This window comes from Ranitomeya imitator, chromosome 5, assembly GCF_032444005.1.
Source record: "Ranitomeya imitator isolate aRanImi1 chromosome 5, aRanImi1.pri, whole genome shotgun sequence".
In the NCBI taxonomy this organism is placed as follows: Eukaryota; Metazoa; Chordata; class Amphibia; order Anura; family Dendrobatidae; genus Ranitomeya; species Ranitomeya imitator.
Window position 1 is genome coordinate 575271624 of NC_091286.1, and position 22832 is coordinate 575294455.

A 22832-nucleotide genomic window follows, 5' to 3' on the forward strand; every position below is an offset into this window, starting at 1 on the left:
TGGAGAGCTGTCACACAGACCGCTCTCCAGCGACCAACGATGCCGGTAACCAGGGTAAACATCGGGTTACTAAGCGCAGGGCCGCGCTTAGTAACCCGATGTTTACCCTGGTTACCATCGTAAAAGTAAAAAAAACAAACACTACATACTTACCTTCCGCTGTCTGTCCCCGGCGCTGTGCTTTCCTGCACTGGCTGTGAGCACAGCGGCCGGAAAGCAGAGCGGTGACGTCACCGCTGTGCTTTCCGGCTGGCCGGCGCTCACAGCCAGTGCAGAGAAGCACAGCGCCGGGGACAGACAGCGGAAGGTAAGTATGTAGTGTTTTTTTTTTTTACTTTTACGCTGGTAACCAGGGTAAACATCGGGTTACTAAGCGCGGCCCTGCGCTTAGTAACCCAATGTTTACCCTGGTTACCAGTGAAGACATCGCTGAATCGGCGTCACACACGCCGATTCAGCGATGTCTGCGGGAGATCCAGCGACGAAATAAAGTGCTGGACTTTCTGCAGCGACCAACGACATCACAGCAGGATCCTGATCGCTGCTGCCTGTCAAACTGAACGATATCGCTAGCCAAGACGCTGCAACGTCACGGATCGCTAGCGATATCGTTCAGTGTGACGGTACCTTTAGAGCAATGAACAGAACCACAGAGTACTGTGTCTTCCAGAATTGACAAATACCTTCCTCAACTTTGCTTTTTATTAGATCAAGGTTGTGCCTACATACCTCCACTTGGTGGGCTGATATGGGGGCTGGTTGGGGAATTTGCTAGGTCTTTTAGAAGTTTATGAGATTCCCAACTTTCAGAATATATTCACACCTGGAGGTCTGAGAGGGAGATATGCTGTTCTCATGTTTACTATCGCGATTTTACATTTTTATAGAGATAAAACATGGCATGAATATCATTATCCATTTGACCGATATTAAGTTGGAGGTGTTTGGCCATCCTTACGGTGATGCGAGTGAATGTGTTATGTTCGTCCTTTCACTACAACGCTGAAAATATATCTATATATATAATTGTCTAAGGGTTTTTCCGTCTGTCTGTCTGTCTTTCTGTCTGTCTGTCTGTCTGTCCTGGAAATCCCGCATCTCTGATTGGTCGAGGCCGCAAGGCCTCGACCAATCAGCGACGGGCACAGTATTGACGTAGAAATCCCGCGTCTCTGATTGGTCGAGTCCGCCAGGCCTCGACCAATCAGCGACGGGCACAGCGACAATGATGTCATAAAGGACGTAGACATCCCGCGTCTCTGATTGGTCGAGTCCGCCAGGCCTCGACCAATCAGCAACGGGCACAGCGACGATGATGTTATAATGGACGTAGAAATCCCATGTTTCTGATTCAGCGACGGGTACAGTATCGACGTAGATGTCATAATGGTTGCCATGGCGACGATGATGTCATAAAGGTTGCCTCGACCAATCAGCGACGGGCACAGTCTGCCGCGAATTCTGGAATCATCATTGTCCATATACTATAGGGACATGCATATTCTAGAACAGGGGTCCCCAACTCCAGTCCTCAAGGCCCACCAACAGGTCATGTTTTCAGGATTTCCTTAGCATTGCACAGGTGATGCAATTGTTACCTTAGCAAGGCTAAGGAAATCCTGAAAACATGACCTGTTAGTGGGCCTTGAGGACTGGAGTTGGGGACCCCTGTTCTAGAATACCCGATGCGTTAGAATCGGGCCACAATCTAGTCTCCCATAAATATTGGATTGATGCAAACCCCAATATTCATCACTGACCATTGTCTCCAGAGAGTCTGAGATAATTCCCTGAGATAAGTCCCTGTACTTCTCTGCCTCTGAGTATAAAAAACCTAGACTTGTTGGCGGGTTCTCAAAAGATCTCTGCTATAATTGCCTACTCAAGGCAGGAGGTTCTACTTCAATTGAGGTTGAAGTGTCAGTTCTTTCTCACTTTCCCAGGTATAATTAATCCCATATGTTCAATGTAAGCATGATATGTGTTGTGAATTCTGTGGCAGAGCTCCCTCCTGTGGTCACAAGTGGTACTTCGGCTGATTCTTTCTATGAGCTTCCGTTGGTGGATGTGAGTAGTACTGCGGCTTCTGAGTTTCCTTCCTCAGGTGTGTGGTGAAGTCGTTAGGTGCTGCTCTATTTAACTCCACCTAGTGCTTTGCTCCTGGCCTCCAGTCAATGTTCTAGTATTGGTCTTGCTTCCTCCTGGATCGTTCCTGTGGCCTGTCTGCTCTGCATAAGCTAAGTTTTGCTTGTGTTATTTTTGTTTGCTATTTTTTCTGTCCAGCTTGCATTATTGGTTTTTCTTGCTTGCTGGAAGCTCTGGGACGCAGAGGGAGCACCTCCGTACCGTTAGTCGGTGCGGAGGGTCTTTTTGCCCCCTCTGCGTGGTTGTTTGTAGGGTTTTGTGTTGACCGCAAAGCTATCTTTCCTATCCTCGGTCTGTTCAGTAAGTCGGGCCTCACTTTGCTAAATCTATTTCATCTCTGCGTTTGTATTTTCATCTCAACTCACAGTCATTATATGTGGGGGGCTGCCTTTTCCTTTGGGGTATCTCTCTGAGGCAAGATAGGCTTATTTTTCTATCTTCAGGGCTAGCTAGTTTCTCAGGCTGTGCTCGAGGCGCATAGGTCTGCTCAGGAGCGCTCCACGGCTACCTCTATTGTGGTTGGATAGGATTAGGGATTGCGGTCAGCAGAGTTCCCACGTCTCAGAGCTCGTCCTATGTTTTTTGGTAATTGTCAGGTCACTTTGTGTGCTCTGAACTTCAATGTCCATTGTGGTTCTGAATTACCTGTTCATAACAGTACTGGAGGCCCAAAGTACTAATGCTTCTCAATAGAGGGAAAAAAGAAGTTCTGAGACCATTTTTTTTTCTTTGCACTGTGTTTTGCCTTTTTTTTCCCCTAGACATTTGGGTGGTTCAGGACACAGGTGTAGTGATGGACATTAAAGGTCTGTCTTCATGTGTGGATCATCTCACTGCAAGAGTACAGAATATTCAAGACTTTGTGGTTCAGAATTCTATGTTAGAACCAAGAATTCCTATTCCTGATTTGTTTTCTGGAGATAGAGCTAAATTTCTGAGTTTCAAAAATAATTGTAAACTGTTTCTGGCTTTGAAACCTCGCTCCTCTGGTGACCCAGTTCAACAAGTTAGGATTATTATTTCTTTATTACATGGCGACCCTCAAGACTGGGCATTTTCCCTTGCGCCAGGAGATCCTGCATTATGTAATATTGATGCGTTTTTCCTGGCGCTCGGATTGCTGTATGATGAACCTAATTCGGTGGATCAGGCAGAGAAAAATTTGCTGGCTCTGTGTCAGGGTCAGGATGAGATAGAGATTTATTGTCAGAAGTTTACAAAGTGGTCCGTGCTCACTCAATGGAATGAAGGTGCGCTGGCAGCTATTTTCAGAAAAGGTCTCTCTGAAGCCCTTAAGGATGTCATGGTGGGATTTCCTATGCCTGCTGGTCTGAATGAGTCTATGTCTTTGGCCATTCAGATCGGTCGACGCTTGCGTGAGCGTAAATCTGTGCACCATTTGGCGGTATTATCCGAGCATAAACCTGAGCCTATGCAGTGCGATAGGACTTTGACCAGAGTTGAACGGCAAGAACACAGACGTCAGAATGGGCTGTGTTTCTACTGTGGTGATTCCACTCATGCTATCTCCGATTGTCCTAAGCGCACTAAGCGGTTCACTAGGTCTGCCACCATTGGTACGGTACAGTCAAAATTTCTTTTGTCCGTTACTTTGATCTGCTCTTTGTCATCTTATTCTGTCATGGCATTTGTGGATTCAGGCGCTGCCCTGAATTTGATGGACTTGGAGTATGCTAGGCGTTGTGGGTTTTTCTTGGAGCCCTTGCAGTGTCCTATTCCATTGAGAGGAATTGATGCTACGCCTTTGGCCAAGAATAAGCCTCAGTACTGGACCCAGCTGACCATGTGCATGGCTCCTGCACATCAGGAGGATATTCGCTTTCTGGTGTTGCATAATCTGCATGATGTGGTCGTGTTGGGGTTGCCATGGCTACAAGTCCATAACCCAGTATTAGATTGGAAATCAATGTCTGTGTCCAGCTGGGGTTGTCAGGGGGTACATGGTGATGTCCCATTTCTGTCTATTTCGTCATCCACCCCTTCTGAGGTCCCAGAGTTCTTGTCTGATTACCGGGATGTATTTGATGAGCCCAAGTCCAATGCCCTACCTCCACATAGGGATTGTGATTGTGCTATCAATTTGATTCCTGGTAGTAAGTTTCCTAAAGGTCGACTGTTTAATTTATCTGTGCCTGAGCACGTCGCTGTGCGGAGTTACGTGAAGGAGTCCTTGGAGAAGGGTCATATTCGCCCGTCATCGTCGCCATTGGGAGCGGGGTTCTTTTTTGTGGCCAAGAAGGATGGTTCGCTGAGACCTTGTATAGATTACCGCCTTCTAAATAAAATCACGGTCAAATTTCAGTACCCCTTGCCGCTGCTATCTGATTTGTTTGCTCGGATCAAGGGGGCTAGTTGGTTCACCAAGATAGATCTTCGTGGTGCGTATAATCTTGTGCGTATTAAGAGGGGCGATGAATGGAAAACTGCATTTAATACGCCCGAGGGCCATTTTGAGTACCTAGTTATGCCATTCGGACTTGCTAATGCTCCATTGGTGTTTCAGTCCTTTATGCATGACATCTTCCGAGAGTACCTGGATAAATTCCTGATTGTATACTTGGATGATATTTTGGTCTTCTCGGATGATTGGGAGTCTCATGTGAAGCAGGTCAGAATGGTGTTCCAGGTCCTGCGTGCTAATTCTTTGTTTGTGAAGGGATCAAAGTGTCTCTTTGGTGTTCAGAAGGTTTCATTTTTGGGGTTCATTTTTTCCCCTTCTACTATCGAGATGGACCCTGTTAAAGTTCAGGCCATCTATGATTGGACTCAGCCGACATCTCTGAAGAGTCTGCAAAAGTTCCTGGGCTTTGCTAATTTTTATCGTCGCTTCATCTGTAATTTTTCTAGTATTGCTAAACCATTGACCAATTTGACCAAGAAGGGTGCTGATGTGGTCAATTGGTCTTCTGCTGCTGTGGAAGCTTTTCAAGAGTTAAAGCGTCGTTTTTCTTCTGCCCCTGTGTTGTGTCAACCAGATGTTTCGCTTCCGTTCCAGGTCGAGGTTGATGCTTCTGAAATTGGAGCGGGGGCTGTTTTGTCGCAAAGAGGTTCTGATTGCTCGGTGATGAAGCCATGCGCCTTCTTTTCCAGGAAGTTTTCGCCTGCTGAGCGAAATTATGATGTTGGCAATCGAGAGTTGCTGGCCATGAAGTGGGCATTCGAGGAGTGGCGTCATTGGCTTGAAGGAGCTAAGCATCGCATGGTGGTCTTGACTGATCACAAGAACTTGACTTATCTCGAGTCTGCCAAATGGTTGAATCCTAGACAGGCTCGTTGGTCGCTGTTTTTCTCCCGTTTTGACTTTGTGGTTTCGTACCTTCCGGGCTCTAAAAATGTGAAGGCGGATGCCCTGTCTAGGAGTTTTGTGCCCGACTCCCGGGTTTGTCTGAGCCGGCGGGTATTCTCAAAGAGGGAGTAATTTTGTCTGCCATCTCCCCTGATTTGCGGCGGGTGCTGCAAAAATTTCAGGCTAATAAACCTGATCGTTGCCCAGCGGAGAAACTGTTTGTCCCTGATAGGTGGACGAATAAAGTTATCTCTGAGGTTCATTGTTCGGTGTTGGCTGGTCATCCTGGAATCTTTGGTACCAGAGATTTAGTGGCTAGATCCTTTTGGTGGCCGTCTCTGTCGCGGGATGTGCGTTCTTTTGTGCAGTCCTGGGGGATTTGTGCTCGGGCTAAGCCCTGCTGTTCTCGTGCCAGTGGGTTGCTTTTGCCCTTGCCGGTCCCGAAGAGGCCTTGGACACATATCTCTGTGGATTTTATTTCGGATCTCCCCGTCTCTCAAAAAATGTCGGTCATTTGGGTGGTTTGTGATCGCTTCTCTAAGATGATCCATTTGGTACCCTTGTCTAAATTACCTTCCTCCTCTGATTTGGTGCCATTGTTCTTCCAGCATGTGGTTCGTTTACATGGCATTCCAGAGAACATCGTTTCTGACAGAGGTTCCCAGTTTGTTTCGAGGTTTTGGCGAGCCTTTTGTGCTAGGATGGGCATTGATTTGTCTTTTTCCTCGGCTTTCCATCCTCAGACAAATGGCCAGACCGAACGAACCAATCAGACCTTGGAAACATATCTGAGATGCTTTGTTTCTGCTGATCAGGATGATTGGGTGTCCTTCTTGCCTTTGGCTGAGTTCGCCCTTAATAATCGGGCCAGCTCGGCTACCTTGGTTTCGCCGTTTTTCTGCAATTCTGGGTTCCATCCTCGTTTCTCTTCAGGGCAGGTTGAGTCTTCGGACTGTCCTGGTGTGGATACTGTGGTGGACAGGTTACAGCAGATTTGGACTCATGTAGTGGACAATTTGACCTTGTCCCAGGAGAAGGCTCAACGTTTCGCTAATCACAGACGCTGTGTGGGTCCCCAACTTCGTGTTGGGGATTTGGTTTGGTTGTCATCTCGTCATATTCCTATGAAGGTTTCCTCTCCTAAGTTTAAGCCTCGTTTCATTGGTCCGTATAGGATTTCTGAGGTTCTTAATCCTGTGTCTTTTCGTTTGACCCTTCCAGATTCTTTTTCCATCCATAACGTATTCCATAGGTCATTGTTGCGTGTTATGAAAGGTAATTCAGTACCACAATGGACATAGAGGTCAGCGTACATACAGTGACCTGGCAATAACCCAAAAAACAAGAACGAGCTCTGAGACGTGGGAACTCTGTTGACCGCAATCCCTAATCCTCTCCAACCACACTAAAGGCAGCCGTGGATTGCGCCTAACGCTGCCTATGCAACTCGGCACGGCCTGAGAAACTAGCTAGCCTGAAGATACAAAATAAGTCTACCTTGCCTCAGAGAAATACCCCAAAGGAAAAGGCAGCCCCCACATATAATGACTGTGAGTTAAGATGAAAAGACAAACGTAGAGATGAAATAGATTTAGCAAAGTGAGGCCCAACTTTCTGAACAGAGCGAGGATAGGAAAGGTAGCTTTGCGGTCAACACAAAACCCTACAAAAACCACGCAAAGGGGGCAAAAAGACCCTCCGTACCGAACTAACGGCACGGAGGTACACCCTCTGCGTCCCAGAGCTTCCAGCAAGCAGTAAAAAACAAATTGACAAGCTGGACAGAAAAAAACAGCAAACAAATAGCAAAGAGGAACTAGCTATGCAGAGCAGCAGGCCACAGGAACGATCCAGGAGGAAACAGGTCCTATACTAGAACATTGACTGGAGGCCAGGATCAAAGCACTAGGTGGAGTTAAATAGAGAAGCACCTAACGACTTCACCACATCACCTGAGGAAGGAAACTCAGAAGCCGCAGTACCACTTTCCTCCACCAACGGAAGCTCACAGAGAGAACCAGCCGAAGTACCACTTGTGACCACAGGAGGGAGCTCTGCCACAGAATTCACAACAGTTGCGGAGGTACGTGGCACCTATGGTTCTATCTGTTGATCCTCCTGCCCCGGTTTTGGTGGAGGGGGAGTTGGAGTATATTGTGGAGAAGATTTTGGATTCTCATGTTTCAAGACGGAAACTCCAGTATCTGGTTAAGTGGAAGGGTTATGGTCAGGAAGATAATTCCTGGGTCTTTGCCTCTGATGTCCATGCTGCCGATCTTGTTCGTGCCTTTCATATGGCTCATCCTGGTCGGCCTGGGGGCTCTGGTGAGGGTTCGGTGATCCCTCCTCAAGGGGGGGTACTGTTGTGAATTCTGTGGCAGAGCTCCCTCCTGTGGTCACAAGTGGTACTTCGGCTGATTCTGTCTATGAGCTTCCGTTGGTGGATGTGAGTGGTACTGCGGCTTCTGAGTTTCCTTCCTCAGGTGATGTGGTGAAGTCGTTAAGTGCTGCTCTATTTAACTCCACCTAGTGCTTTGCTCCTGGCCTCCAGTCAATGTTCTAGTATTGGTCTTGCTTCCTCCTGGATCGTTCCTGTGGCCTGTCTGCTCTGCATAAGCTAAGTTTTGCTTGTGTTATTTTTGTTTGCTATTTTTTCTGTCCAGCTTGCATTATTGGTTTTTCTTGCTTGCTGGAAGCTCTGGGACGCAGAGGGAGCACCTCCGTACCGTTAGTCGGTGCGGAGGGTCTTTTTGCCCCCTCTGCGTGGTTGTTTGTAGGGTTTTGTGTTGACCGCAAAGCTATCTTTCCTATCCTCGGTCTGTTCAGTAAGTCGGGCCTCACTTTGCTAAATCTATTTCATCTCTGCGTTTGTATTTTCATCTCAACTCACAGTCATTATATGTGGGGGGCTGCCTTTTCCTTTGGGGTATCTCTCTGAGGCAAGATAGGCTTATTTTTCTATCTTCAGGGCTAGCTAGTTTCTCAGGCTGTGCTCGAGGCGCATAGGTCTGGTCAGGAGCGCTCCACGGCTACCTCTAGTGTGGTTGGATAGGATTAGGGATTGCGGTCAGCAGAGTTCCCACGTCTCAGAGCTCATCCTATGTTTTTTGGTAATTGTCAGGTCACTTTGTGTGCTCTGAACTTCAATGTCCATTGTGGTTCTGAATTACCTGTTCATAACAGATATGTCCCCTCTTTGGAGACGTCTTTATGGATTTTCCAATTTTTCTCTATGACAATGGGGGTCCAGTAAAGCAAGAAAAAGCTGAAAAAGACCCCCAAAATGATACCTATTTGTTTTCATATCCTCCATATTCAGGTACACAGTACTCTCCTTAGAGACTCAGTAAAGATGTCTCAAGTTAGCATACTGCTGATGATCCCCAGAATACCAAGCACAGATGTCCAAATAAAGTGGACCTTCAATAGTATATGTTTTATGGCCGAGATGCTTTTTCTTTTGCTGCTGTATTGTGCATAGAAGCATATGAGCCGAATATTCTGCATGGTGTGAGCTCTACATAGTTCTCCTTGATCAGTGTGTCTTGTGCTCAGCTTATTCATATAGAGAGGATTTTTTTTACATCCATGTATGGCTCTTTGTAGGAAGCAGAATCTGAATATTTGTGGAGCGGACACCGCAGCCTTAGTTGCATTACTCAGTGCTGGAGCATTAGCCACGCCGTGACAGACTCTATTTTAGACTCTCATTGAGCAATAATTGCTCTTTGCTGTAAAATCTTATCTTTGCATGTGTTCTTTCTTCGTCATTGTCTTCTCTCCAGCCCCCTTTGCATCCCCACATCCTCTCTTCTTTCTCTCTTGTCCATTTACTCCCGTTCTTCCGGAAGCAGGAAGTTAATTTTAAGGAACTTCCACAAAGTCTCTAAGAACAAAAGATTCTTGGAAAGTTCATCAGATGTGGCCTGGATATCACTCAGCAACCTTACGTCAAACAAACATCTACCAACCCAAAAATTCTCCCATCGCCATCAGTGTACCCAAAGGTCATTCACCACCAACCCATCCAGCTTCTTAACTTTACATTGTGTGATGCTTGGCCACAAAGTGAAGTTCAATTTGGCTAAAATAATCTCTTGATGCTGATTGCCAATTAATGACTCAGATGTTGACTGAAGTGTCCTAAAATAAGTCAGGCTTAATTTACTTGTTACTTAGGAATTTTTTTTTGTTTTTAAATGCTGCTTTGTGAGACGCACTGGCATTTAACTGGCACAATCAAGCGATCCGAAGCTTCAGATGGACAGTGCACCACCTGCCAACAACATGTATTTTCTTAGAAGTCATAGACAATCAATGAATGACATCATTTATACAATCTCTATCCATTACAAAAATAAACTGTTCTCACTGCGGTGTTGTGCTGTTTTGAAAAGTTTTGCAAAATGTATGGAACAGACCAAATTAATTGTCTGCCTTCACAAGCCTCCCGCTATAAACAGGTTTATATCACAACTTAATCCTAAGCTTGACTAAGCATGACTTATCTATGCTTTTCAATATACTGTAATTAAAAGACACTTCTATGGAACAGTGTTCTATGGGACAGTTTGGCTAATATTCACATTCACATTGGAAAGTTCTTCCAACATTCAGCATTTGCCATGTGTACATTATATATGAAACTACAAAAACAAGGACACAAAAAAAATCAGATAAACATTCCTCAAAATATCCACTAAGGCGAGATTCATATAAAATTTGAGCAGAGAAATTATCTGGATGTGTATGTGTTTCGGCATCTGTTTGGCTGCTTTATAACATTCTGTAAACTTTAATGAAAATTTAAAAAAAGAAAAAACTACACAGAACCATCAATACATGGCCCTTTGCTTTTATTACAACTTTAATTGCATATCTTTTTTTTTAAGAACATGAAGACATAGGTCGCTCCTAAACATATTTAATATTAGTCTTGGTTCTAAGGTGGAATTTCACGTGAATCCAAACACCTTGAGATTCGATGCACACTGCTGAAGCAAAAAGAGTTTTGTTAATGTCTTTTTACATGACCGTGCAGGCCTCCCCATCAGGGCCGAGGTCTTCACCCGGGCAAGTGCCGAGGCCCCGAGCAAGCAGGGGCAGCCCACTAGCTGTCAGGGGCACCGGAATGCTATGGGGCCTGTGAGTACTTTAAACTGTTTGAAATACTCACCTCTCCTCGTTCCCCGATGGCTGCACGTCAGTTCTCTTCCGCGTCTTTTGACTCTCTGACATCTCAGGGGCCCATTCTGTATGGAGCATTATATGGGGTCCATTATTTTGTATGGGGCAATATACAGGGTTCATTATTCTGTATGGAGCATTACATGGAGCCCATTATTCTACATGCATTATTATATGGGGTCCATTATTCTGTATGGAGCAATTTATGGGGCCCATTCTGTATGGAACATTATATGGGGCCCATTCTGTATGTAGGAATATATTAGGCTTAGTATTCTGTATGGAACATTATATGGGGCCCATTCTGTATGTAGGAATATATTAGGCTTAGTATTTTGTATGGAGCATTATATGGGGCCCATTCTGTATGTAGGAATGTATTAGGCTTAGTATTCTGTATGGAACATTATATGGGGCCCATTCTGTATGTAGGAATATATTAGGCTTAGTATTCTGTATGGGGCATTATATGGGGCCTATTATTCTGTTAATGCAGTATATGGGGCCCATTATTCTGTACTGGGCATTATATGGGCCCATTATTCTGTATGGAGCATTATATGGTGTCCATTATTTTGTATGGAGCATTATATTGGGCCAATTATTCTGTATGGAGTGTTATATGGGGCCCATTATTCAATATGGAGCATTATACGAGGCCCATTATTCTGTATGTAGCATTATATGGGCCCATTCTGTATGGAGCATTATACAGGGTCCATTATTCTATATGAATCAATATATGGGGCTCATTATTATGTGTGGACCATGATATGGGGCCCATTATTCTATTTGAAGCATTATATGGGGTCCATTATTTTGTATGGAGCAGTATATGAGATCAATTATTCTGTATGGAGCATTATATAGGGCCCATTCTGTATGGAGCATTATATGGAGCCCATTATTCTACATGCATTATTATATGGGGTCCATTATTCTGTATAGAGCAATTTATGGGGTCCATTCTGTATGGAACATTATATGGGGCCCATTCTGTATGTAGGAATATATTAGGCTTAGTATTCTGTATGGGGCATTATATGGGGCCTATTATTCTGTTAATGCATTATATGGGGCCCATTATTCTGTATTGGGCATTATATGGGCCCATTATTCTGTATGGAGCATTATATGGTGTCCATTATTTTGTATGGAGCATTATATTGGGCCAATTATTCTGTATGGAGTGTTATATGGGGCCCATTATTCTGTATGTAGCATTATATGGGCCCATTCTGTATGGAGCATTATACAGGGTCCATTATTCTATATGAAGCAATATATGGGGCTCATTATTTTGTGTGGACCATGATATGGGGCCCATTATTCTATTTGAAGCATTATATTGGGTCCATTATTTTGTATGGAGCAGTATATGAGATCAATTATTCTGTATGGATAATTATATAGGGCCCATTCTGTATGGAGCATTATATGGGGCCCATTCTCTATAGAGGAATATATAAGGCTTATTATTCTGTATGGAGTATTATAAGGGGCACATTATTCTGTATTGGACATTATATAGGGCCCATTATTTTGTATGGAGCATTATATGGGGCCCATTCTGTATGGAGCATTATATGGGGCCCATTCTGTATGGAGGAATATATGAGGCTTATTATTCTGTATGGAGCATTATAAGGGGCCCATTATTCTGTATTGGACATTATATAGGGCCCACTATTTTGTATGGAGCATTATATTGGGTCCATTATTCTGTATGGAGCATTGTATTGGGCCCATTATTTTGTATGGAGCATTATTTGAGGCCCGTTATTCTGTATCTAGCATTATATGGTGCCCATTCTGTATGGCGCATTATATGGGGTCCATTATTCTTTATGGAGCACATTATTATGTGTGGACCATGATATGGGGCCCATTATTCTATATGAAGCATTATATAAGGTCCACTCTTTTGTATTGAGCAATATATGGGGACCATTACTCAGTATGGAGCACTATATGGGGCTCATTATACTGTATGGAGCAATATATGAGGCTCATTATACTGTATGGAGAAATATATGGGGCTCATTATACTGTACGGAAGACTGTGCCGTGCCGATAATACTGTATGGATGACTATGTGGTGCCCATAATACTGTGGGGATGACTATGTGGTGCACATAATACTGTATGGATGACTATGTGGTGCCCATAATACTGTATGGATGACTATGTGGTGCCCATAATACTGTATGGAGCACTATGTGGTGCATATAATACTGTATGGAGGACTATACTGTCTGGTTTCTGAGCTATTGTGTAATTTTCAATAGATATCACTCATGTAATGTAAGAAGTAAGTGAAATCTTTGGCATTGTACTATACCTATATTTCTCTGCCATATCTGTGCATCATGAATTGTGGTATGTGTTAAAGGGGCCCACTGAGGCTCTTTTGCCTGGGGTCCACAAAAACCTGGAGCCGGCCCTGCTCCCCATAATGCCCTGCAGTTATGACATTGACATCTAACTGATTATGGTGCCTTGTGCAGTGGTGGTCAGTACCAGGGCCATCACAGATCAGCGGTTTCCAGAGGAGCACAATTTGTACGGAAGAGTCGTTTTCCATTCCACAGTTACTGGGTGAGGCCTCGCTCCCACTTGCGCTGAGAGCAATGTGATCAAAAAATCGCAGTGCACTCTGACCAATGTTATTTAATGAGACAATATTTATCTGTGAGTTTTTCCTCAGCTGGAATCGGGCTGAGGAAAAATCACAACATGCAGCCATTTCACTCCAAATTCGGATGGGTGTGAGAAAAAAAAATCACATGCCATACAGACCATCAGTGGCACATCCGATTATTACAGATACATTACAATTTGATAATATAGGAAACTGTAAATGGTCCTGTAAAAGATTAATAGCTGCTGAGTAAAAAAACAATTGTATATGGACTGCACACGGATGACAAGTGAGAGAATATTGTCTCACTTTTCTGTAAGAGAATGGGACTGATTTTTATACACAAGTTTGAGTGTAAGACCTTATGGTCAGCCGGGACCTTTCTCTCTCTCTTTATCCTCTGTATTCTCTAAGCAATTAATTTTTTTCCAATATTGAGATTCGTGCAAATTTATTAAATGCAAATAGATTTTTCTGGAGGAAAATTTGGCGAAACTGGCTAATTCGAATTTCAAAAGAGCTGCTAATCTCTGGTGCCCAGGACATTGCTCTGAGAACACCAACATCTTCTTTGTTGGATAAGGATTTCTCCATTTTTACATGATCTAACTGATATCTTTCTTTTCCTCTTCAAACATTTTCTGGAGGGTTTTTCATTGTTTGTCACTATCCAAATTCATGATACATTCAATCTAACACAAGTCACAAACTCCAAATGTTTTTTTATATTCACAAACTAGAACCACCAGTTCCCCACCACCGCTTGTGTGACAGTAGGGGATATGGTTGAAGAATCCGTCTAGGCTTCATTATATCCTATTCTTAATATCTCAAGCTTAGACTCTTTAGATTAATAAACTTTATTCTACAGCTGATTAATTTTTTTTTCTCACTACTAGGTTCTTAACAACTGCACTTCCTCCCAGTCCCATTGCATAGATTTGACTTCTCACGTTTGGAGCATGTACAGAAGCAGCTTGGCATTTCTTCAGATCTGAAGCTAGGATGGAGCTTGATAATTTCCTATAGATCAAAGATGGAGTATTTTCTACTATTTATCTGATGGTAACAGTTCTGTGGTCCTTAGAAACCCTATCTTCTTAATTCAATTAAACAATTAGTTTGACTTAGGGTACCGTCACACAGTGGCACTTTTGTCGCTACGACGGTACGATTCGTGACGTTCCAGCGATATCCATACGATATCGCTGTGTCTGACACGCAGCAGCGATCAGGGATCCTGCTGAGAATCGTACGTCGTAGCAGATCGTTTGGAACATTCTTTCGTCGCTGGATCTCCCGCTGTCATCGCTAGATCGGTGTGTGTGACACCGATCTAGCGATGCGTTCGCTTGTAACCAGAGTAAACATCGGGTTACTAAGCGCAGGACCGCGCTTAGTAACCCAATGTTTACCCTGGTTACCAGCGTAAATGTAAAAAAAAAAAAACAGTACATACTTACATTCTGGTATCCGTCAGGTCCCTTGCCGTCTGCTTCCCGCACTCACTGACTGCCGGCCGCTGTGCTGTGCTTTCACTTTACGGCCGGCAGTCAGTGAGTGCGGGAAGCAGACGGCAAGGGACAGACACCGGAATGTAAGTATGTACTGTTTGTTTGTTTCTTACGCTGGTAACCAGGGTAAACATCGGGTTACTAAGCGCGGTCCTGCGCTTAGTAACCCGATGTTTACCCTGGTTACCCGGGGACCTCAGCATCGTTGGTCGCTGGAGAGCTGTCTGTGTGACAGCTCTCCAGCGACCACACTACGACTTACCAACGATCACGGCCAGGTCGTATCGCTGGTCGTGATCGTTGGTAAATCGTATAGTGTGACGGTACCCTTAGGCCGGGGTCACACTCAGCGTAGGGAAATACGGTCCGTTTTTTACTGGCATAATACCCAGAAAAGATCCCAAAACAGTGATCCGTATGTCATCCATAGGCAGGGTGTGGCTGCGTATTTTACGCATGTCATCCTCCGTATGTAATCCGTATGGCATCCGTACTGCGTTTTTTTCTCGCAACCTGAAATTAAGCCTGAAATTAATTTAAATCAGCATAAATCTATTTAAGGCCTCTCCAACAGGTGCAACCCTCCCATATGGCCATTTTGTTGCTGTGCTTGTGTAGGTGTTTTTGTGGTACTTGGGCAACATGTGTGACCTCCTGCATTTCACACCAACTCAGCGGGTGTTATTTAATTGGGTCTTGTCACGCCGCTTTGGGCAGCCATACCATGTGATAGTTGATCCGCTAAGGAGGAGAAGAAGAATGTGGGTGCATCCACTTTTGCGGCAACGCCTCACTAAAGGGCATTTTAACAGGCTCTATTCATCTCTGCAGACACATCCAGACAAATTCTTCCAGTACTGTCGCATGACAATACCCACCTTTGATATCTTGTTGGAGACAGTACGTCCTGGAATAACCTATCAGGATACCAGGATGCGGAAATGCATATCCGCAGAGGAGCGTCTTCTCCTTACCTTATGTATTCACCATCCTCTCATACTGTATGTTGATGATGTTTTTTTCCCTATTTTGATTTTCTAAGCATAAGATTTAAATTATATTTTTCAATGTTAACAAAATCTTAAACAAATATGTAGTTAATGTAAAATGTAGGTAGCCAGTGTACATTTTGTAAGGTACACTGGTATCCTGCCTTTTTATATCCTCATATTACTTGGCTTTACTATGGATTTTAACAAGCATTGTAACATTACTAATATTTTATTTTTGTTGTGTGCTTTCAGATTCCTGTCAACTGGATTATTTTATGCCGGAATACATCTGGAATTTCTGATTGGGAGGTCCACTATTTCTGGCATTGTGCGTGATACATGTGGTCGAATATGGGGCAAATTACATGAACTTGTGATGCCGGAGCCCAAAAGGGAGGATTGGCTGAAAATAGCCCGTGGATTTACTGACTCTTGTGATTTTTCTCACTGTATTGGAGCCCTGGATGGGAAACATATCAGGGTGCGTAAGCCGCCGAACTCGGGCTTCCAATTCTACAATTATAAGCAGTTTTTCTCTGTAGTTCTGTTAGCTGTAATTGACAGTAACTACAGGTTTATAATTGTAGATATTGGGGCCTATGGGCGAACTGGAGACTCTAGAGTCTTCAATGCGTCCATTATGGGTCGGCGGCTACGTAAAAACCTGTTGGACCTCCCACCACCACGACAACTCCCAGGCTCCAATGCTGAAGCAGTCCCTTATGTACTTGTGGCAGATGAGGCCTTCCAATTGACCAGGCATGTCATGAGACCTTATCCCCGGCGCAACCTGGACCACCGGCGGTGGGTGTTTAATGTCAGACATTCACGGGCGCGGCGAATGGTGGAGTGCGCCTTTGGCATTATGGCATCCAAATGGCATGTCCTCCAGTCTGCCATTCAGCTGAGTGAGGCAAATGTTAATGAAGTCATTAAAGCTTGTGTTGTTATACACAACTTCACAAGAATTCATGAGTGTTCTTCAGCAGACAGTGGTGAAGGCATGTTGTCCAATGTGGGTAGTCCTACACCACAAGTTCTTCCTCAGTGGTGTCCCCTTTCTGGCCTAAAAGTTAGGGATATTTATACCAATTATTTTCTTTCTCCTCAGGGTGCTGCTCCCTGGCAAGATAATGTTGTCACTATGTTGTAATTTTTTTGGTTATAAAATTCACTTTTGATACCGGTATATTTAAAAATTTTATAATAATGATTTGTCAAACACAAAGAAATTGGCTTGGTAATTTTTTTTTTTATAAATGATATGATATATGATTTGTTTTTATAGCAACCATATTTACTTCATATAGCTTTTGGGGCCATTTTAACTTGGCCAAAGTGTAAAAAAAAAACAACACATTGCTATCACAGCAGATTAAATAATTTGGGGACATAACACAAAATTATCAACAGGAAAATATTTTGTAAAGATTCTGATACGTTGGTGGACATGATGGCGGTAGTTTGGGTTGCTGCTCTTGTGGCCTTTGTTGGGCCAATTGTCCTTCACCCTGTTGGTGAGTTCTCTGTTGGGCCTGCTCCAAAATCCGACCATGCTCAGATTGATCATATGAGTACTGGCCATAAGTGTGGGTACTATGGGCATCATGACTAGAGTACACCTCACGGGAGTCATAACCCCCACCAATATGTCCATGTCATCCAAACCCAGGTTGGGACCAGCCTCCAACACTCGGTCTAGACAAGTGGCCATATTGGTAAGGATAATGGAAGGGAGCCATTTGGTATGGTGTAGGCACTGCTGGGTTATGTTGGGGAAAGGGTTGAGGTGTAGGCATTGGAGGGGTTATGTTGGGGAAAGGGTTGAGGTGTAGGCATACGTGGAGGAGGTGCTTCAAATCCCTCTTGAGCATACACTGGTTGATTTGTTGGCATACGCAGGGCATTACATGTTGACAGCTGTCAACTCTCAATGTACTGAAAAAAATCATAAGGGCTATTTGGGGGGGTGCATGCATCAAGAAGGATTTGAAAGCACCCTCTCACACGTAGCCTCACCTCACGGGGTATGGTACGGAGATATCGGCCAGGCTTCGAGAAAATGCCTCCTCACCATCATCATGAGCAGCCCTGGCCAAATAATTTAACACCACAGTGTCCACATTTCTTCGGGTTTCCATTATCCCTCTCCTTCTGCGGTCACAGCAGGCTGTGGGGAGGCCTCCAGCGGAACAGTGGGGCTGCTGCTGTGGCCAGGATCTTCAGGCATCCCTGAAGCTGGTGCATCTGTGGGTGGGGCTGCATCATCTGGGCCAGGTGGATGTTGACCATGAGGGGCAGCCAAAGATGGATCCGGAGGGATGAACGTGGTAGGAGCCGTAGATGGTCCAGCCACCTCTTCTTCTCCTTCCCCAACAGGATCAATTAATGGCTCCGATTCGGACCCTGTTGTCTCCCTCTCAGTGAGGTTGGATTGTGTTCTGTTATGAAAAATTAAAAATTTACTTAGAAAAAATCATCTATGAGCATTCAAAACATATGTGTAATGTGGTGTGAGGTTTGTACTTACGGTCTGAGATCCATACTGGGATCCAGAAAGGACATTTGGTCAAAGTATATATATTTCCTTTTTGCAGCAGCAGATGACCCACTTCTGGAATGCTGCTGCCTTTCTCCCCGGTACTGGTCCCGAATGCTGCGCCAACGTCTCATAACATCTTCCACTGCAATGACAAAGAAGCAAATAATGTATAAGGCCATTGTGCACAGTGGTACCACAAGGTGTCTGAGATTTCCCAGATTGTAATATGCCCAAGTAAGCTGCATTTCTAACTAAATATCTTCAATAATCAAATTTTACACACAAATCCCATAATACCATAAAAGTGAACACCATAGAATGTAAGTACACAAGGTCAGGGTCCTCTCCCCTCTATTCCAGTCTGTCATTGTCAATTTGATTACTGTAAGCGACATCAATAAACGCTGTACATAACCCCTTTCTCATGTCCAGCACCATTAAATAAATGGTGAAATATACATACAAATTCAGAATAAGGTAAAGAATAATATTGTTAAGATATTGTTCTTACGGCAGTTTTAAATATTAAATACTTGATAAACATGAGTGTACTTACTTATCTGCCTCTGTCCCTCACGTGTCCGCTGCTCATAATCTGGAAAAGGGATCCCACAGATGCTCCTCCAAGCAGCCTCTTTCCTTGCCCGGTTAGCGTAGTTGCAATCACGTTGGTCCCATATTTTTGGCCTTTCTTGGACCAGGACCAGGAGCATATCCACATTTATGATGCTTGCCATGCTGCTTGCAACTCCGTGGAGGTGTGCGGCAGACTTCCGGGATGTCTGTCTGGCTTTTTCAGCTAATTAGCATGTCTAAGCTTCCTGATTGAGGGCTTGGCACACTTTCTGTCACCTGGAGATGTCTGGCGTATTTTTCGCAAGTCACACTGCTGGTCCGTGTGTAATCCGTATTTTTTGCGCACCCATAGACTTGCATTGGCGGATTTTTTTGCACACTACGCTGACAAATCCAGCATGCTGCGATTTTCTACGGCTGTAAAAAATCTACGGCTGTGAAATATACGCCAGATAGAAGCTGCCCCATAGAGAATCATTGGTCCATGTGAAATGCATAGTTTTTGCGCCTCTCATATGTCCGTAAAACTCTCTAGTGTGACGCCGGCCTTACAGTTTAAACGCTGCTCTTTTTATTCCTTTGACTTTCCCCTTTTTTATCTCTTCAGATTTTCTAACTTCTCATCTCATCATCATTTTCATTGCTGTTTGTGTGAATATTTGTGTCTCTTTTGGAGGTTTAAAGGGAACCTGTCACCCCAAAAATCGAATATGAGCTAAGGCCACCAGCATTAGGGGCTTATCTACAGCAACCTGAAAGGTAAGAAAAACAGGCTATATTATACTCACCCAGGGGCGGTCCCGCTGTGGTCCGGTCTTATGGGCATCGCGGTCCGGGTCCAGCGACTCCCATCTTCATACAATGATGTCCTCTTCTTATCTTCCTGCAGCGGGCTCCAGTGCAGGCATACTTTGTCTGCCCTTTTAAGGGCAGAGCAAAGTACTGCAGTGCGCAGGCGCCGGGAAAGGTCAGAGAGGCTCGGCACCGGGAAAGGTCAGAGAGGCTCGGCGCCTGCGCACTGCAGTACTTTGCTCTGCCCTGAACAGGACAAAGTAAGCCTGTGCTGGAGCTGCAGCAGGAAGACAAGAAGAGGACGTCATCGTATGAAGATAGAAGGCGCCGGACCCGAACCGCGACGCCCATCGGACCCGAAACGAACTGGGACCGCCCCTGGGTGAGTATAATATAACCTGTTTTTCTTATCTTTCAGGTTACATTGGGGGCTTATCTACAGCATTACAGAATGCTGTAGATAAGCCCTTGATGCCGGTGGCCTTAGCTCATATCCGATTTTTGGGGTGACAGATTCCCTTTAATTACTAGATAGATAATATCTGATAGTCAGGTGGAAGGCTGACTGCTGGGACCCCCCTGATCTCAGGACTGAAGGGTCCTAAATCCCCTTAATGATTTTTATAAGTGATTGAGCATGTGTGCTACTGCTCCAATAACTGTCTATGGAACTGCCAGAGATCAAGCCCTGCCCTCAGCTATCTCGAGCAGTCCTTCAAAAAAAGAAGAATTTTGACCATCAATGAAATTCTTGCAATTGTCTCTCAGTTCAGTCAAAAGTCCCTGTGGAAGTCTTGCTGCTTAACAGATTAAAGACATCTATTTCAATTAATTATTGGTGCATGTATATAGAAAATGGTGCTAAAACCATAGAGTTTAAAGAGATTTTCTAAGATTTGATAAAATTGTCAGGTTTTTTTTCTCTAGAAATAGCACCACCATTGTTAATTCATTTAAAGGTGCATAAAAAAGATAAGCTTACAAAAAAAAAGATTACACACAATTACTACTTTATAACTAAGAAGCAATGAGTTTTAGCTGGAGAGGCCCCTCAGGCTATGTTCACATGTCCAGTAATGACCCTATATCATGGATCCTGCTCCAATCTATTGGCAAAAAGTTGAGCAGACAGAACTTTTTTGTCCATTTAAAAAAAACAACTGATTTCAACTGGATCTCTTTTTTAACATTGAAGTTTAAAGAAAACGGATCCGTTATTTAGCTATCCGATCCGATTTGTGCTTACTGTAGATGGAAAAATAAATATTAAACATCTACTACTGGCCATGTGAGCCTTAATCATCAATTCAAAACTGATCCAGTAAGCGAAAAAAATGGATCCATTTCAAATGGGAGAACAACGGATGGATAATTAATAATTAGTTTTCCATACACTTCAATGTTTAAAAAAAAAAAACGAATCCAGCAGAATTTTTAAAATGGACAAAAAAAGTTGTGATTGCACAACTTTTTTGCCAACGGATTGCTGCTGGATCCATTCTAATGGGTGATTACTGGACATGTGAACATAGCCTTATTGAAGTTATTCAACTTTGTTTTCTTAAAATGTAAAACAGAGTAAGGCCGGGGTCACACTTGCGAGTTCAGTGCGAGTCTCTCGCATCAATACCTGGCAGTGCCGCCAGCAGCGGTCCTGAGTGGCGGCGGCAGTGCCGGGTATTGATTCAAGAGACTTGCTCGAGTTTCTCGCATTGAACTCACAAGTGTGACCCCGGCCTAAAAATTAAACTCCCCGTCCCGACTCCAGAATACAATATTGATGCCCTGGTGGTCTCCCAGTTTTTCAAACTGATGAGTCATGTGAGGCCACTGATTTGCTGCAGTGGCCGCTTTAAACAAAGGACAAAAAATTTTTTGGGTTTGATTTTCTAATAATTGCAGCTGTTTTTACATATTTTGAAACATTAGATAACCCAAGCATACAGTATATTCCATGCTTATTATATGGATATCTGTTGTTATACAGGGAAAACATGGTGAATACACTTCTTTACGCGGCTGTGGAGCTCACTGTAAGATCATGTGAGGTCAGAAGACTTGGTCTAATCGTCTCTGGGATTGTCGCATTGTTTACCTTGAAACGTTAAAATGTTATGTATAACAAAAGTCAAAATGTCCTTTTTTCCTCTGTAGTTCTCCGGTTTTACCACTAGGGGACCGTGTCTTCCTATGGTAATTTCTACAGCGCTTTCCACAATGTAAGTGATACCTGTAGGTTGTTGATTCTTTGCCTGTCAGGATTACATTGTTGCACATTTTATGTCCAGGCGGTGAATTTAAACTGACATTTTTTTTTTCCGTTTCAGTCTCCTGTGGACGTCATACACGAATACATTCAGAAATGGTAGAAACTCGTAATTGCTCATCTTTAGACCTAGAAAAATCTCACTAGATATCCCAATGATATCCTCGTTGATCCGCCTTTACTCGGTTTTATTTTCTGGCACCTTAAAAAAATCTAAAGAAATAGCATTTAAAAAAAAAAAAAGATTTGTTTTAATATGTAGAAAATGTTTTTTTTATGATTTTTTTTAGCGTCATTTTGATCATTTTGTAAATGCATTTATCAAATCCTACAGGAGAAACATCCTCCTATGATAGCACACTTAAAAAAAAAATTAAAAAAAAAAATTATCCTCAAAAAAACGGAAAAAAAAAAGGCCACAAACCAAAATGAATTCTAAACATGTAAGTTTAAAGGAAAATGTACAGACTTTTAAAGTACCGTTATACTGCAAATAAACAAATAAATGCATGAAAGAAAACCATGAAAGTCGCTATGTATGAATCCGCCAATTAAATATGAAGGTTTTCCCTATTTAGTAGTAAAGTAAGACGTTTCCAGGAACGGTAATACGGACATTGACACTCAACTAATGGAACGGAGACTCTGTTCATTGCTTCTATTAAGAATTGAGCCATGATAACTATTTCTAAATTAATAGTTTGTACGCAACCTATAAACAAAAAATTACGACTGGCAAATATAATCAACTTACCATTTAGAATGCAAAAATCTGATTGATAATAATAATAATAATAATCTTTATTTATATAGCGCCATCGTGTTCCGCATGATAATATGGCAATTCAGGTCATACCTATATAATCTAAT